Source organism: Triturus cristatus, chromosome 7 (genome assembly GCF_964204655.1).
Source record: "Triturus cristatus chromosome 7, aTriCri1.1, whole genome shotgun sequence".
Lineage (NCBI taxonomy): Eukaryota > Metazoa > Chordata > Amphibia > Caudata > Salamandridae > Triturus > Triturus cristatus.
In genome coordinates this window covers 192,115,511-192,132,997 of record NC_140590.1, presented here as the reverse complement: position 1 = coordinate 192,132,997, position 17,487 = coordinate 192,115,511, and the positions used below count along the sequence as shown (strand labels likewise).

Genomic DNA, 17,487 nt, shown 5'->3' with positions numbered 1-17,487 from the left:
AATTGTGGTGATCCACAAGGAGGGGAAGCCCCGTGAACGGGTCACATCCTATAGGCCGATTTCGCTTTTGAACGCGGAGCCCAAAATCCTTGCCAAGGTGTTGGCCAACCGGTTGGTTGGCGTGGTGGGCGACTTGGTCCACCAAGACCAATCTGGCTTTATACCGCACCGCAACACGGCGCTCAATCTGCGGCGCTTGCACGGGGTGCTCGCGCGTGTCCCATTTGTGCGGGAGCCGGCCATCTTGGCGTCCTTGGACGCCACCATGGCGTTTGATACGCTTGAATGGCCATACATCTGGGCGATGCTGGCGAAATTCGGGTTCGGCCCGGGTTTCATTAGCTGGGTCAAATTGCTATATTCGGGCCCATTGGCGCAGGTGGTAGTGAATGGGCGAGTCTCGGCCCCATTTGCGCTGGGGAGGGGTACGCGACAGGGTTGCCCCCTGTCGCCTCTCCTGTTTGCCCTGGCCCTGGAGCCCCTGGCGGAGTGGCTGCGGTGGCACCCTTCTATCCGTGGTCTCCGCTGGACCCCCGAGCATGAGGACCGTGTGTCCCTCTATGCTGACGACATCCTTCTGTATCTCGCCTCCCCGCGTAAATCACTGATCGTCCTGGTTGATGTTTTGCGCTCATTCGGTCGCAATTCAGGCCTGGTCATCAACTGGGCGAAATCCTGTGTCTATGTGCTTTCCGGGGAGGCTCCGGCCCTACCACGGGACTGTCCGATCCAGATTGCCTCCCAAGGTTTTCGGTACCTGGGTATCTATATCACACTTGACCCGGAGGCCCGCTATGAGCGGAATTTGCTACCCCCCCTCCAGCGCTTGAAGGAGGACGTGGTGCGCTGGCGGCGTCTGCCGCTCTCGCCGCTCGGCCGAGCGGCTTTGTTCAAAATGATGTCCCTGCCGCGATTCCTCTACGCCCTCCAGAATACTATGGACTTGGTCCCGGCACGCTATTTCCGTGAGGTGGAGGGCCTCCAGCGGCGCCTGTTCTGGGACGGGAGGACGCGCATTGCTCTGGCTAAATTGACGCTCCCGTGGTACGATGGGGGGGTCGCCCTCCCGGACATTAAACGGTATTACTGGGCCTCCCAACTAGCTGCAATTAATCATGGCCTTTATGGGCCCGCCTTGAACCCGGCATTTGAGATGGATAAGATGCTCCTACCCGGTGGCGATTACAATCGCGCGCTCTACTCTGGCGCGCCCGACTCCCGTTTGACGGGACCGACGCGTGTCATGGTGCGTGTCTGGCACGCGGCTAATGCAGCTATGGGGTGGAAGGACCGTTTGACCCGGGCGTCACCGCTGTATGCGTCTGAGAGGTTGGGCTCCCTGTGGACGTCGAAGGGCTTCGAGAAGTGGGACACGATTGGAATCAGCACGGTGGGAGATCTCTGGACGAGGGGGGGATTCAAAACTTTTGAGACGCTGCAGGCGGAGTTTCAGCTGCAGGGCAGTGAGTACTTTCGGTACCTACAAGTCCGCCATGCGCTGGGCTCCGTCTTCCCGGACGTCGCATCCATTCCGGAGTCTTCCCCCCTGGAGGACAGAGTGCTGGACGGCCATGTACCGGACAGCACGATCTCCCTCATATACAAAAAACTGATCAACGATAGATCGTGCCTGCTGACTAGTCTCCGCGAGGCCTGGGTTGCCGACGGGCTGGAGCTGGACGACGAGGATTGGATTTCCGCGGTGGCCTCTCCGAAAGAGGTGGCCATCCCGGCTCGCCTTCGTTTCGTCCAGCTCAAGATCCTTCACCGGGTTTACGTGACGGGGCCAAGGCTTCTGCGTATGGGTTTTGCTGGTGACGGAATGTGTAAGCGTGGCTGTGGTGCGTTGGCGACTTTCATGCATATACTGTGGGAGTGCCCGAAGGTGGAGCGATTCTGGCGTGGTGTGCATGAGGTCCTGCGTGTGGTTACGCGTGTCGCGCTGCTGCCTGAAGCGAGGAGATGCTTGCTGAATGTATGGGAACCGAATGACTATTCGGTCCCGCAGACGCGGTGGGTGACTCTGGGATACATCATAGCTAAGCGTGACATTGCGCAATTGTGGGGATCCCAGAGGCCCCCTGCGGTGTCGGCCTGGAAAGAGCATATGGATTGGTGCATGTTTCGTGAAAAGGTGGTGTATGTGGCGAGGGGTAAGCCTGGGGCGTGGGTGAAACTCTGGGGCCCCTGGAACGCCTACCGCGGGGGTATTTGTGAGCCACCACTGCTACCGGCTGCCTCGCCTGCTCCGTCTCCCTAGATGGCCCCCCTCCCTCGGCCGCGGGCGCGCGGTCCCCCAGTCCCTGATCTACTCCCATTCCCCTCCTCAGAGTTCTGCTGCTGGTTTGATCCCCCACTTATGGAGCACGTGCTGTCACTTTGGATCGCGGGTTGCCTTGCGGGTGTGGTTTTTTGGTGTTGTTTTGTTTCAAGAAAAGGGAACCGTACTGTGGGCTTGGAGCTGTGTGGCCTGCACCATTGATTACTCCTGTTTCACTGCTCTGCACTGCCGAGAGACTTTTACTGTATGTATGCAATATGCTTTTGTCATTCTAGCGGCCGGCCGGGTGGTTGTAGGCCCATACCTGTAACTTTTACAACCTGCAATAAACGGTTTCAAAAAAAAAAAAAAAAAAAAAAAAAAACACAACAATTTCTGAATTAAAATATATTATAGGAGAGCGACGACAATTCATCAGGACGCCGTCAATGCACCCTGAAAGGAGGCTGTGCTGGGCGCCAGGAGGACATTTTATAGGGCAACAGAAAACACCACTGACCTGAGCACAAACTGTAAAACTGCGCTTATCGCAATACAATAAATAAAGTGGCACCTTCCCATCAAGCAACTCTATTTATATTCTCACAAACCCACACACACATAAACAACACACACATACAAACTGGCACGCCTATCGAAGCAAACGCTGTCAAACTCACAGATGTACACAGGCACGGGAACGCAACACAGACATGAGCATAAACAAGCAGAAAGAGACTTGGAAACTTCCAGCCACATACAAGCACACATACGTATGTCATATAGTATAAAACAGACAGAAGCCCCCTAAACGCCTATAGAGACACGGCCACCCTTAGACAGACGCACCCACCAATACACAAACCCACACAAAGACACAAACACACCGAGCAACACACAGACACACAAACAGCACAGAACAAATATCCGCTCCACGCATAGACGCATACAGCCATACCTCCAACACCTCCATTGGCATAAAGAGACACAGAAGCAAAAGACACACAAGCACACACCTCAGCAACCGTACCCATGCATATTACAGACATATTCTAACAGGCACACATGCACGCACAAACACACATACATATATTCACATATTTACCCTCACACACACCTAAAACACATTCTAATGCAAAAACACACAAACAAGCGGACACACCAATAAAAAAACAAGCACACATATGGTGGCTTACGAAACGTCTCTATCTCACGCACACAGGTGCACGCACACACCACTGTACCCAGTGTATCATAGATACAGGCACCTGCAGTGTCAAAGACGTGCATTTTCTTCCTGTTATGGAATACGCAGCACTGAGCACCTGCCTAGTTGCGTAGAAAAGCACAGTGGGGCGAGGCGTTATATGTTTATAGTGCCAATATCGGCAACAGTTATCACAACACACATAAGTACATAAATAAAAACACACGACACTGAATGTAAGTGGAGAAATATTGCTGCAGGTTTATTAGCATAAGCAATATGCAAACATGGTGGGTTATCTTACGGGCGATCCCAGGGCAGGCCAGCCCCTATGCCGCCTGCCCGTCTGATAAGCCTAGAGTCACCATGGCAACGCCAATTGGTGTATACCTAATGTTGGGAGGGTCCCCCCCTCCCACCCGTGGACCACCAGTCCACTTGCTTCACACGCCCCCCCGTGATGGGTGGGCGGAGCATACATGGCAGCCCCCGGTTGCTCAGACCCACAACCGCCTGTCGGATAGCGGGGCGCCGTTGGTCTTCCAGTGGACACGCTAAACATCCCTGGGTATCCTGGCTTAGCACCACGCGGTGCTGCTGCATGCTATACCCCTTGGTATGTGCAGACCCTGGATCGCCCTGTAACTCCTCCTGCAACACAAAGTGAGAATTGTTAGAAAACCTGGCCCCCCCTTTGTCCCTCCGGACGCCGGGTAAGCGGATGGGCGGGCAAGGCGAACGAGCGGACAAGAGGGCGAGGAGGGGGCGGAGACAGAATATGTACCCCCCCTGGCTCCTCCCCGCCGGAAGCAGCTATCTGCTGGGGTCTCCCTTGGTCTATCCCAGGGACACAACCTCCCACCCCTGTGCCTTCCTGTGGCACTAAGGCGGCCGCCCTCAAAGGGGCGGGCCGCTGCGCAACCCCCCCCCCCGGGCAGCCTTACATAGTGCCAATATCGGCAACAGTTATCACAACACACATAAGTACATAAATAAAAACACACGACACTGAATGTAAGTGGAGAAATATTGCTGCAGGTTTATTAGCATAAGCAATATGCAAACATGGTGGGTTATCTTACGGGCGATCCCAGGGCAGGCCAGCCCCTATGCCGCCTGCCCGTCTGATAAGCCTAGAGTCACCATGGCAACGCCAATTGGTGTATACCTAATGTTGGGAGGGTCCCCCCCTCCCACCCGTGGACCACCAGTCCACTTGCTTCACACGCCCCCCCGTGATGGGTGGGCGGAGCATACATGGCAGCCCCCGGTTGCTCAGACCCACAACCGCCTGTCGGATAGCGGGGCGCCGTCGGTCTTCCAGTGGACACGCTAAACATCCCTGGGTATCCTGGCTTAGCACCACGCGGTGCTGCTGCATGCTATACCCCTTGGTATGTGCAGACCCTGGATCGCCCTGTAACTCCTCCACAGCCTTGGGAGTGGCCACCGTCACTACCAGGGCCCCCCACCAAGGTAGCCTATTTCCTTACAACCTGCTGCAGCCAAAGCTTCCCCTCGGTCCACAGGAAAGGATCCATGCCTAAACTAGAGAGGTGCACCCCATCTCCCTCCAAACACCCTGTGGACTCGGCGTGTATAAGACCATGCCTGATGAAGCCAGAAACCACTTATTGCCGGGCTTCTCCCAGGTCCAGCCAAAACAAGTCTTAACCAATACCCTACCAGAGGCCATCATGCCCCAACACGACATGTGCCCCCATCCATTCTAAACTCCCCATGGATTTATGACTGAATAGACCTGCCTAAAGATAGGCGACGGTCCAATGATACATTTGCCTGGCTGAAGAACAAGACCTATTCCAAGCTACTCCAGCCAGGAAGTGCCCATGCGAGTGTAGTTAAGAGTTGACAAACCCGCTCTACCTCCTCTTACCTCACATGGCTGAATCTAGCACTAGTCGGAGTACAACCATCACCTTCCGACAGTCACCACCCTAAGTGAAGCCTTGCCCTCCCAAACTTCTGCTCGCATACCAGGGAGCAGACAGGACAGCGTGACCCAGGGGGGAACCAGAGCGTAAATACCTCTCTCTGTTGAATACTGGGAATGCCCGTAGTTCTCCTGCTACTTAGTGGCCCAAAATGTTTCCCAGGAGTTTCCCCCAATCCTATGGACCAACGCCCTTGTTGGAAGGCCACTTCCACAAACTGCATAGCTGCCAGCCAGTGCTGGAGGGCGGAAGAAGTTGCCCTTTACCGTTACTCCCATCAATGGTACCTGTTTCGTCTAACTCAAGGACGGGCTGCTAAGTGGGCTTACCAGGCTCCGCCCTTGAAATAGTGGTCAGACCCAAGCCCATCGAAGTTCTGCTGCTTCACCTGCCCGTTAACCGAATAACTGGAGCAACTGAACCACTTATCGCGTGTACATGTCCACTTGGACAGGTGCACGGGTACCTGTCCAAACAACCAAACGCAACCAGACAGAATAATATCACTGATCTAGTCTGAGATATGTATGCGCTACCTCAGGGATCTATCTCATGATTCGCCTATCTGTCAGACACCAATCACTCATCCTGTGCTTTGTGTGATCTTGGCCCACATTGGTGTGAGCAGATCCCTGTGAAGTATTTCTTGGCTTGTAGGCCAATAATGCACAAGTGGTAGGTGAAAGATGAAACCATACTTGCCGACCCCAGGCCAAAACTGACAACCATTTTACCATCTGTCAACAGTAGAACATGCCTCAATAAGACATTGATAAGGGCCACCTGCATACCTCCTGGTGGCCAAAGGCCTTGTTGGCCAAGCAGCGAAATCTTCGCTCAAAGCAAAATACGAAAAAGACTTCTCGCGGCGCCCGCCACCCATGCGCCGGACAGGACACCGAGGATTCACCGAAAATCCCAGATTACCACAAGCCAAACCATTGTCAGTCGATACTTTTATTTCCATAAGGTAACTAGGCCACAATTAAAGCGACGTAGCAAGCCAAACGAGGGCCCGCCGCCTACATCCCTAGCTGCCAAGGTTTCATATTGCTATGTATGACATTTTCATAATGACCGCGCCCCTGTGGGTGACATTCCAAGACTATAAATGACACTACAGTGGGAGCGAAATCCGTCAATGATACGGCGCATGTCCAACCTACCCATGCACATTACTGAAACATGTTAGGGCGGCGGGACCTGTGATGCTGACTGCCGGTATAGTTCAAATTGTCTCGCTGGCTCCAGAAGTCAACCCCATCATGGGAAAGAACTCTCCCTCAGTCTGTGCCCCTAACTGTATTTGCATTGAGTGGTCCTATAATGAAATTAATCAAATTGTGTGCTTGTGTGAGGCGTCTGCGAAGCATGGCCCATGTCGTGGCTGCTCAAACACGTGACGTATCCTGTGCTGACCTCGACACTGTGGGACTGTTGTTCAATGGACATGCTCATCTATGGCCTAATATTGGTCAAACAGTGCAGCACACGACAACGGAAATAACTTCCACTGTATCACACCACACTTACTTTAGGCAGTGCATAATTTTAAAATAACTGTCAGGCCAGGGCACCCGTCAAGAACCACTCCAGCTTCCTTCACCTATTCCCAGTGCCAACGCTGCCAAGTACCTGTGTGTACGTGTGACTATTCGAGGTCTTCAGAAACCCCCAATTAATACAAACATCATGGGCAATGGTCAGCCCGGTAGCCACTGGACCAGTATGTGGTACCTTCAGTGAGCTAGAGCTATCATCTATCTTCAGCAACAAACCGTGACCTGCAGCGCAAAGTGGTTGAGGTTCTGCTCAGTTACTCTTTGTCAACTGTGGAAGTCTGACCTGATGAATTCTGAAATTAGTGAACTCAGCTTGGAGCAAGGCATTACGACAGAATTGGGACCTCTGTGGAAGGGAAGGGGACGTGAGACCAAACATTTGCTCTAACACTAATGCATCCCGCCTATCAACTGCACACCACATAATGCACCTACCGTCTGTGCGTTATTAAATATATCAGTAAAGCAGAGGTACGTGTGGCTACTGTACCCAAGGCTGTAATGTGCCCGTAAATAAGAAACCATCAACGTGATTAATGGCCCAAACCATGTCCCGGGGACCAGTTCCCGAACCTGACCTCCCTCACCATTTCTGCAAAACTTCTCAGACATTCCCCACAGACTACTGCAGATAGAACAATTATACTGCTGTATGACCAGTAGGCAAAGATTGGGTGCTATGCAATGGCCGCATCAGCCAAACCTACACAGATGATCTGGGTTCAAAAACACATTGAACAAAGCAGCCAAAGTTTAGACTGCTATGTGTGACCGTTCCCTAAGTCAGTGTAATTCGTGAGAATGCACCTATGAGTGACACTTTATCGCGAGCGTAATCCAAACCAGACGACGGCGAAAAATTCTCAGCACTTGCATCAGTTTGAGAAACAAAAACCCCTAGAGGATCGCACCCCTGCCGCAAGGCACCAGAAGCAGGAGGGCCCTTGGTGCGAAAAGTTTGCTGTTTGAAAGGGCAGACTGACTGTGGTATGTGATCAGCCGCATGGCACGACATTCCTTTTAGATACCATTTTAATCACACCTTTAATGAAGCTGCAACTGTAACTGGAAAATTATCCTCACAAGAGACACAAACTCCATCTCTCAATTGTGCCAGTATCGCAGCACATCTTAAAGCTCAGAATTGGGCCAACAATCCCTACGCATTATGCTTCCGCCTTGAGTGATCGCTCCCCTCGCTGCTCCTCACAGCGTGGTATCGTATTGCTGCATTGTAACCAAGTTGTGATATCTGCATAGCTCCATTTTTAGTAAGCTTCGTAATTTCATAGCGCTATTATCCCACAGCGCTTACATTGCTTTGATTGCATTGTTGTGTGTGATTTCCCCCGGCGCCCTGCTCTGACCTCCCCTCCATTTTGATCCTGCTGTTGTTGTGTTCCCCTGAGCCCGCCACGCCTCCCAGCTGAGCCGCCCTCGCCCCTCCCCCTCCGCTATCCATATATGACAGTAGTTCCCGCGCGCAGCGTCCACGCGCAGCGTCCGCGCCCAACCCGCGCCGAAGGTGCGCCAAAGGTAAGCCCGTCTACGCCCGTCCGCGCCTGGACCGCGCCCAGCGCCAGACCCCCTGCCCCTCGAGCTGCCCAGCCCTCCCGCATTACCTACGATGCCGCCTCCCTCCTAGCCCTCGACCCCGGTCGCGCCCCCAACTGCGTCCATGCCGCTCCTGGACACACCCATGGCCCTTTCTCCTGCTACTCCTGCAAATTCAGCGGCACCGACAACATCTCTGCTACGTCCACACCACAGATTCCCGACCCCAACCACCTACAATGCATCCTTCTCAACACCCGATCGGTCCATAGGCATGCCATTGACCTATGGAATCTACTAGACACCATTTCCCCGGACATCGCCTTCCTTACGGAAACATGGATGAATGCTTCCTCCGCACCAGACATCACCATTGCCATCCCTGAAGACTATAAGATCACCCGCAAAGACCGTACCAGCCACACAGGAGGAGGAATCGCCATCGTCCACAAGAAATCTATCCGCATCTCAACCAGCTCTGACGTCAATCTCGCCAACTCCGAACATCTTCACTTCCAGATCCACATCGACCCCAAAACAACACTCAGAGGCACTCTCCTCTACAGACCACCAGGACCCCGCGCAAAATTCAGTGAAGACATCACGGACTTCATCACCCCACACGCGCTCCCCTCCAAAGATTACATCCTTCTGGGAGACCTCAACTTTCACCTTGAAAAGACCAACGACCACAACACCTCCACCCTCGTGGACAACCTCGCCAACCTCGGACTTAAACAACTAGTCACTTCCCCCACCCACATCGCAGGTCACACACTCGACCCCATCTTCACATCCAGCAATCATATCTCCTTCTGCCACACTACGGATCTCCTCTGGACCGACCACAGCTGCGTTCACTTCATCTACAACAAGCCGAAACCCATCATCCACTCCCAACCTACCCTGCAAAGAAACTGGAACAAAATCACCACGGACCAAATCTCCGCATCGCTCCTTCGAAACTCCCCAGCCCTCTCTTCTAACGCCAACGAAGCCGCCGCCAACCTCACCCTATGGTTATCCAACACCGCCGACACCTTAGCTCCACTGAAAAAACGTCAAAGCAAACCTGGCAGCAAGAAAGCCTCATGGTTCAACGATGATCTCAAGAAGTCCAAGAAACTCTGCCGCTCCCTTGAAAAGGCCTGGAAAAAAGACCCAACCACCAGCACCAAGGACGCCTTCAAAAGCGCCACCCGCACCCACCACCAACTGATCCGAAAAGCCAAGAAAACAGCTTTCAAGGATCGACTTCACAACAACGCCCACAACAGCAAGGAACTTTTCAACATCGTCAAGGAATTTTCCAATCACTCGGCCAACTCCAACGACATCACCCCCTCTCAAACCCTCTGCGACTCCCTAGCATCTTTTTTCCACAACAAGATTGCAGACATCCACAACAGCTTTGACAACCAACCCGGAAACCAACCCACCCTACCATCTGCTGACCACCTTCCCCCCGTGAACACCCTTAACGCTTGGAACCCAATCTCCACTGAGGACACCATCCGCCTGATGAATTCCATCCACTCAGGATCCCCCACAGACCCATGCCCTCACCACATCTTCAACAAAGCAGACTCCGTCATAGCACCGCACCTCCGAGACGTCATCAACTGCTCCTTCAACTCCGCTACCTTCCCAGAAGACTGGAAACACGCCGAACTCACTGCCCTTCTGAAAAAACCAACAGCGGACCCCACCGAACTCAAAAATTACCGCCCCATCTCGCTTCTTCCATTCCCGGCCAAAGTCATCGAGAAAGCCGTCAACAACCAGCTCGCCGCTTTCCTCGAAGCCAACAAATCCCTCGACTCCTCACAGTCCGGCTTCCGAGCCAAACACAGCACTGAGACCGCCCTCATCGCAGCAACAGACGACATTCGAACTCTACTGGACAACGGAGACACAGTCGCCCTCATCCTCCTCGACCTCTCTGCAGCATTCGATACAGTCTGCCACAGCACCCTTCTACAACGCCTCAATAACATCGGAATCCAAGGAAAAGCACTTGAATGGATCACCTCGTTCCTCACCGGAAGAACCCAGAGAGTCCGCCTTCCTCCATTCAAGTCCGAGGCCTCTGAAGTCATCTGCGGCGTCCCTCAAGGATCCTCACTCAGTCCCACCCTCTTCAACGTATACATGAGCCCCCTCGCGGCCATCGCACGCCGACACAACCTCAACATCTTCTCCTACGCGGACGACACTCAACTAATCCTTTCTCTCACCAATGACCCTAGCACCGCCAAAACTAACCTACACGAAGGAATGAAAGAAGTTGCCGAATGGATGAAACAAAGCCGTCTGAAACTGAACTCAGACAAAACTGAAGTCCTCATCTTAGGTACATCCCCCTCTGCATGGGACGATTCCTGGTGGCCTGAAGCCCTCGGAAAAGCACCCATCCCGACAGACCACGCACGGAACCTAGGCGTCATCCTGGATTCTTCACTCTCAATGAACAGACAAGTCAGCGCCGTATCCTCTTCCTGCTTCAACATTCTTCGCATGCTCAGAAAAACATTTCGCTGGATCCCCCTCGAAACAAGGAAAACAGTTACCCACGCTCTAGTCACGAGCCGACTGGACTACGGAAACACCCTCTACGCGGGTACTACCGCAAAGCTCCAGAAGAAACTCCAACGAATCCAAAACGCATCAGCCAGGCTCATATTAGACATCCCTCGCAACGAACACATCTCTGATCACCTTAAAGACCTCCACTGGCTACCCGTCAATAAGAGGATCACCTTCCGACTGCTTACCCACGCACACAAATCACTCTACGACATCGGACCAGATTGCCTCAACTCTCGACTGTCCTTCTACACCCCCTCCCGCCAACTACGATCTTCCAGCCAAGCCCTCGCCACTATACCTCGCATCAACAAGACCACCATGGGAGGCAGATCCTTTGCATACCTGGCTGCTAAAACATGGAACTCACTCCCCGCCTACCTTCGCCTCACCCAGAACCACCTAGCGTTCAGAAAGCAGCTTAAAACGTGGATATTTGACAAATAATCCTCCTCCCCTTCCTAAGCGCCTTGAAACCCTCTGGGTACGTAGTGCGCTATACAAATTTTATGACTTGACTTGACTCCTTAAACCGAATGAAAGCCGATTCTGTGTGAGACCCAGGGCATTTTCCCTTGCAGTTAGAGGCGGACACTCGTTCCCACACATACAGCAAAGTACCTCGGCTGAAATCGTTTCCTCAAATCACTCTGCCTCCCAGGCCTGCGCGGGGCCGGGCACCGGCCCGCCGAGATTATTGCAGCGTTACGTAGACTATAAAGAAGAGTTAGAAATTTTGCCAATTTATGACACTTTGACAGCTTTTGCGGAACTCAAACCCTTGTCCTGTGTGGCCCGTTACAACCACCAGTACAAGACGTACCATTGAGCAATAGCTCCTGGTAAAGCGCGAAGCCATATACCTTTGCTCGTGTTGCCCGCAAGCGCCACGCTCGATTCCCCGTAAATGCACCTCACGTGCGGGGCGGCCATTACTGCGAACAAGCACATCCGTTGAAGGATAAAAGTAACGGGTGGCAATTTGGATCTGGTCATGCAACATAACTACCCGATTATAGGTCACAAAATTAGTTGCTTGCCAAATTCTGTCCCTAAGGGACCCCAACCTTAAGGAAGGGTACCGCACATCTGGTGGTGCGGCACCTGGGGGAGGTAATGAAAGCATGAGAAATGAGTGGCTAGGGGGGAACGGCGCGCGCGAGAATTGGGCGGCAGGTCTACTGAAGGTGACTGGAGGATGTACGAATATTGTATGTCTCCCACTACGTCGTGCCGTCCCAACTGGCAATAAGTTCAAGAACTGCATCAACCAGGAGCTCTGCCCATGTGACTGCGCCCATACTTCGAGACCCGGGCATGAAGGACTGTGACCGCCCCAATCTCCTTGCCCTGACACCGGCCCAGCTGTGTCCAAAAGACCTCACAATTCAGCGCGTAAAGGCTTAACTCGTATAAAACTCTGTCAGGGCTGACACTAGGCGGCCCCTTATCTTGCGCCATACATACTCCCGCCGTGCTGCCTTTATTAAAGCACTCTACTAGCTAAACATAGTGACGTTACACTCCCAGCATTCCCTAAAGGGGGATAGCTACACCTAGCATGGTAGTGTCCAATGCTGGAGTGAAATGTGCAAAGATTAAGAAACGCTTAAGATATCCGTCCAGTACCGAGCGAGACCCACCGGTCTGCCGGACACCTGGCACGATCCAAGAGAGAAGCGAGAGGTTAAAAAAATTATTATTTTTTTTTTTTTTTTGTTTTTTTTTTTTGATCCGATAATGGAAAGCAGCAGCCAGCTGGCGGTGTGCACCTAGTGCTGGCAAGTGCGGGCCCGGGGAGATAGAGTGATTTGCCCAGGGACACAGCGCGAATGCGAAGGTGTTGGAGCGCTGTACAAAAGCACCATACTTACATGCATATTCGGGCACTGGGTTAAAGTGATTTGCCCAGGGACACTGCACGACTCGAACCGAAGGTGTTGGAGCGCTGTACATAAGCACCGTCTGTACATGAATATCTGCCGCGGGGAGATAGGTGATTTGCCCTTGAGACACAGCGCGAACACGACCCGAAGATACTGGAGCGCAGTAAATGAGCACCAAATTCCGCACAAGTACGGGCGCAGGGAGAGAGTATACACCGCACGAACGCGACCCGAACTGAGTAGGAGCGCTGAGCCTGAGCGCCGTATTAAGTACAATTCGCGCACTGGGAGAAATTGAATCACCGCACGAACCCGCCCCGAAAGAAGTCGGAGCACTGTGCCTGAGCACCGTATAGACCTACATTTTCGGGCAGGGGGGGGGGTAAAACCTCGCCCCGGAGACCGGGCTGCGGGTGTGCTGATGCAGGGCATAAGCACGCGAGGCAATGAGTCAAAGGCGCGTCGCGTGGGGGAGCGTCCCGTGCCGAGGTAGCCCCCCACCCACTAGGCCCGCCTCCGGGGGAACAACTAATGAAATATTATGTGGGCCCACCAGAGAGTACTGACTGAAGGCGTATAAATAAATGCCCGCAAAGGGCGGCAGTGGGGTCGAACCTACAGCTCCAGAGAGACTTGAGCTGAAACCAGCGCCTCGGACCGCATGGCCGCGATAACCCAATACTCGGCCCCGGGGACAAGCACCACAGCCACCGGCCACGTCCCCGAGGCGCGTCCAACTCAAACCTGCCGAGCTGTAATAGCCCCCCCCTCACCCCCGCCGGTCACGTGCACATGAGTAACTCATGCCTGGAGGCCAAAAGGGGCACTACTAAGAGTGCCCCGGCGTGACTAGGAAGCAGAGCTATGGGCATCAACCGCCTGGCTAAAGTTATTTCACATCGATCGAATGCATAACATAAATGTACAAACCAAGATGGCATCTCCCTTACTGCCTAGGCGCTAACCACGAACCGCGGGACCCCTCCCACACAGCGTCAAATGTAGACAACTCCCGAACGAGTGGGAAATGCGTAAATTCCCCCCCTCACCCGGATGTGGACTCAACCCTGGAGCTGTGGAACACACCGCATAATTCGCTTCAGTGCCCCTTGACCCAGCACCTACTGTGCTGACCCAGAAAGGAGGGGGCCCCTGACCCGGCCTCTCTAGCCCACAGTGGAATTAATAAAAGCGCACATCATGCCTGCTGTGCATAAAAACATGGTTAGACGCCACGTAGTAAGTGACCATGCCTAAAAGTCCGTATATTCAACCGTGAACTATAAACGTTCATCCTATAACAGCATACAGTTACCTCTCATGCTGGTATGTACGCATAGAGTTGTATGAAAGGGGAGGTAGCTTTCCCCGTCACAAGGATGGAAGAGGTCCTAGTGGCCTTTACAACACATATACGGACTTAAGTTATAACTTGCAAGTAACAAGGGGCGCCTCCTTTGAAAACAGTAACCTTCTGACCTATTTACATCAAATGCACTCTGTAATCTACTTGGCATACGTTCTTATCAGGGACATCGACCCTCTGCACTAACTTCCCCTTAGTCGAAACCTCCACTCCACAAAATGCTGATCTCTCTCCCGGAAGAAAATTAATCACGAGTTATCTTGACCCACATGTGAGACCTGGTAATCGCCGCGGAAAGCGGCGCTGCCTCCGGAGCTTCAAAGGGCTAATGAACTCCCAAACCCGGCGCCCCCAAGTAGTTAGCACCACGGTCGCACCGTCCTAAATCCAGCCCTGCCGGGGCCTCCTCCACGAAATCCCTGAGCTGGGTTTTACTTGGGGTGTGAACCGGGGCTAGGGTCAAACTCTCAGGACTGCAGCCTGGTTCCTGTGCGAGCCCCCACTAACGTTTTGGGCTGTTGCTCTGGGGGTGGGAGTGGCAGGTGAGTTGCGTTCCGAAAAAATAATGCTATGCGTGATATAAAGTGTGGACACCCAATTTACAGGTACTTTTACAAATCCACAGCCCACCAAAGCATGAGATTCCGGATGTACTCTCCGGACCCCGTGCAGTTCGGGCCAGACTCCTCGAGCCGTAAGGTCGGACTGGTGCCTAATTATAGACTGCAGGCGGCACGAGTGGGCAGATAACTTTAAATGAGAAAAACCCCAATTCAAAGGATTTTTCAAGGCGAACGTCTGACAGATTAAGCGGGGTCCTCCACCCATATGGAGGACATATCTCTTCCTTCCTCGTGATACCAGCCTAGCTCTCTGCCCAAAAACCCAAGACAAGCATGGCAAAAAAAAGTCCGGAGATGCCGGAAACTGATCCCGGGGCCTCGTACATGCAAAGCATGAGCTCTAACACTGAGCTGCATGCCCCCGACTCTCGCTCTCGTCACCACCAACACTCACCGGGATCACGAAAACCCGACGCCAGACCAGGCAGAACGAACGGCATCAAGACTGGGGGAGGGGAGAAACCCCGCAGGGCAATCATCTCGCCCCCCCCCCAAACACTGCACCAATCGAAAAGACACCAACGAAGGTGGGAATCGAGCCCACGACCAGAGCACAATGCACTATACAAAATTCCTGCTCGTTCTCCCGGAAGATAATTAATCACACCAGATATCTTGACAATTATGTGAGGCTTGCTAATTGCCGCGGAAGGAAAGAAACGCAGCATCCGGTGCTTCAAAAGGCATAATAACTTACAAACTCGGAGCCCCCAAGAAGCCAGCACTCGGTGCGATGACCTTAAATCCGGCCCTGCCGGGGCCTCCCACACGCAATCGAAGAGCTCTACCAACTGAGCTACACCCCTTCGCATTATGACCACCGAGCAGCGCGAGACAAATACATTTGTAGGGGGTGCTACACAAGTCGCGAACAGACTCACCGATGTGGACGCGCCCCCGAGGCACCAACACTGGCTCCCGCATCCACTAGTGCAGCCCGATGCCACAGCGCAGCGCCGGAGTACGTCATCCAGGCGCTTGGCGCGATACAATTCACAGTAACCTCGCTGTCCCCAACGCAGACGGCGGCGAGGGGCTCGGGCGACCGGAAGGCGAACGAGCGGACAAGAGGGCGAGGAGGGGGCGGAGACAGAATATGTACCCCCCCTGGCTCCTCCCCGCCGGAAGCAGCTATCTGCTGGGGTCTCCCTTGGTCTATCCCAGGGACACGACCTCCCACCCCTGTGCCTTCCTGTGGCACTAAGGCGGCCGCCCTCAAAGGGGCGGGCCACTGCGCAACCCCCCCCCCCGGGCAGCCTTACAATGCCCTCTGAATGCTATGTCCAGAGGCCACAACTTGCAGCTGAAATCCACTAATATTGGTCGCTGCAGCGATCATTTGTTTTCATGTGTCACCCAAATGTATCACGTGACAGCTGTTTCTCCGAAAAATCTCGATTGGCAAAACCTCTTGTGGTGTATTCTGGAACCGTAAATACAATCTGACCCATTTTTGCATTCTGCCTTACAAGACATGAGCACAGTTCTCCCAGATCGCTCACGAGCTTGTGGTTTGAAACCACACGCTCCAGACTCGGCGCATCAGTGACCCCTGCCTGCCAACCCTGTGCAGACACCACTTCACTGCCCTCCGCACTGCACGGAGAGACCACGGCCTCACTGCCTCCAACTGCCGAGGGACACGTATGTCATCCACAGTACTCTAGAAGATGTCAGGCCCACATTGTGGGACAGCAGTGGGGACAGAGCAATGGTAAAAGCAAGTAAAATGTGCACACCGCCTGCCCCCTCCTCAGCTGAGAAGCAAAATACAGTAGCCACCTGGGAGGAATTGGCTCCCTAACACCCACGTGCCATTGAGCCACTGCACCTGCTGCTCTATTTCTAGATACACCCCAGACAACACGCCAACAGCGTACAAGTATAGACTGAGAAAGCTGCATCCGCACAGGGTCTCCTCTATCAAAGTGTCTCCTGCACACACTTCGGCACGCCTCAATTTCTCTGTGCACCTTTGACATTCCGTGAGAAAAGCACGTCCCTCTTTTAGTTGAACTGTGTTAATTTACTATTTGCCTCTAGAACAGGCATTTCTGTATAAGTGCCAGATCGCAGAAGTCTATAAAATATTATGGGAACATTGAAGGTATCCAGAGAATACTGCAGTGGGGAGATTTTCTATTTTAGTTAGCATCCCAGAAATCCCGGAACGAATGTTATGCCGTCAGCTGTACGTAATATACAAAAGTCATAATAATGTTATTGTTGGCTGAATTGATGCTGGTAGGCGGATATTACAATTTCAAAACCTAGAGCCTCCCACACATCTTTTAGCATGTCATTTGAGATGTCATCAGTGAAGTCATCAGTGATGTCACTGACCATGTCATGAATGATGTAATATGTGACATCATCAGCAGTGGATTGCGGGGGCGCACACTATAGTTAGCTGAACTAACCATTATGGCAGAATTTCACTGGTTTTGTACGAGTGAAATGGCCAACTCACTATAACGTCCCTGAAACC

At 53.1% G+C, this 17,487-nt stretch overlaps 1 non-coding gene across 1 annotated transcript; it reads left to right on the top strand.

The window, feature by feature from the left end:
- The first annotated feature begins 14,349 nt into the window (after positions 1-14,349).
- On the top strand, positions 14,350-14,471 carry LOC146809189 (U6atac minor spliceosomal RNA). The gene has a single exon (XR_014967121.1). It is a non-coding gene; the product is annotated as a U6atac minor spliceosomal RNA (small nuclear RNA).
- Positions 14,472-17,487: the final 3,016 nt, after the last annotated feature.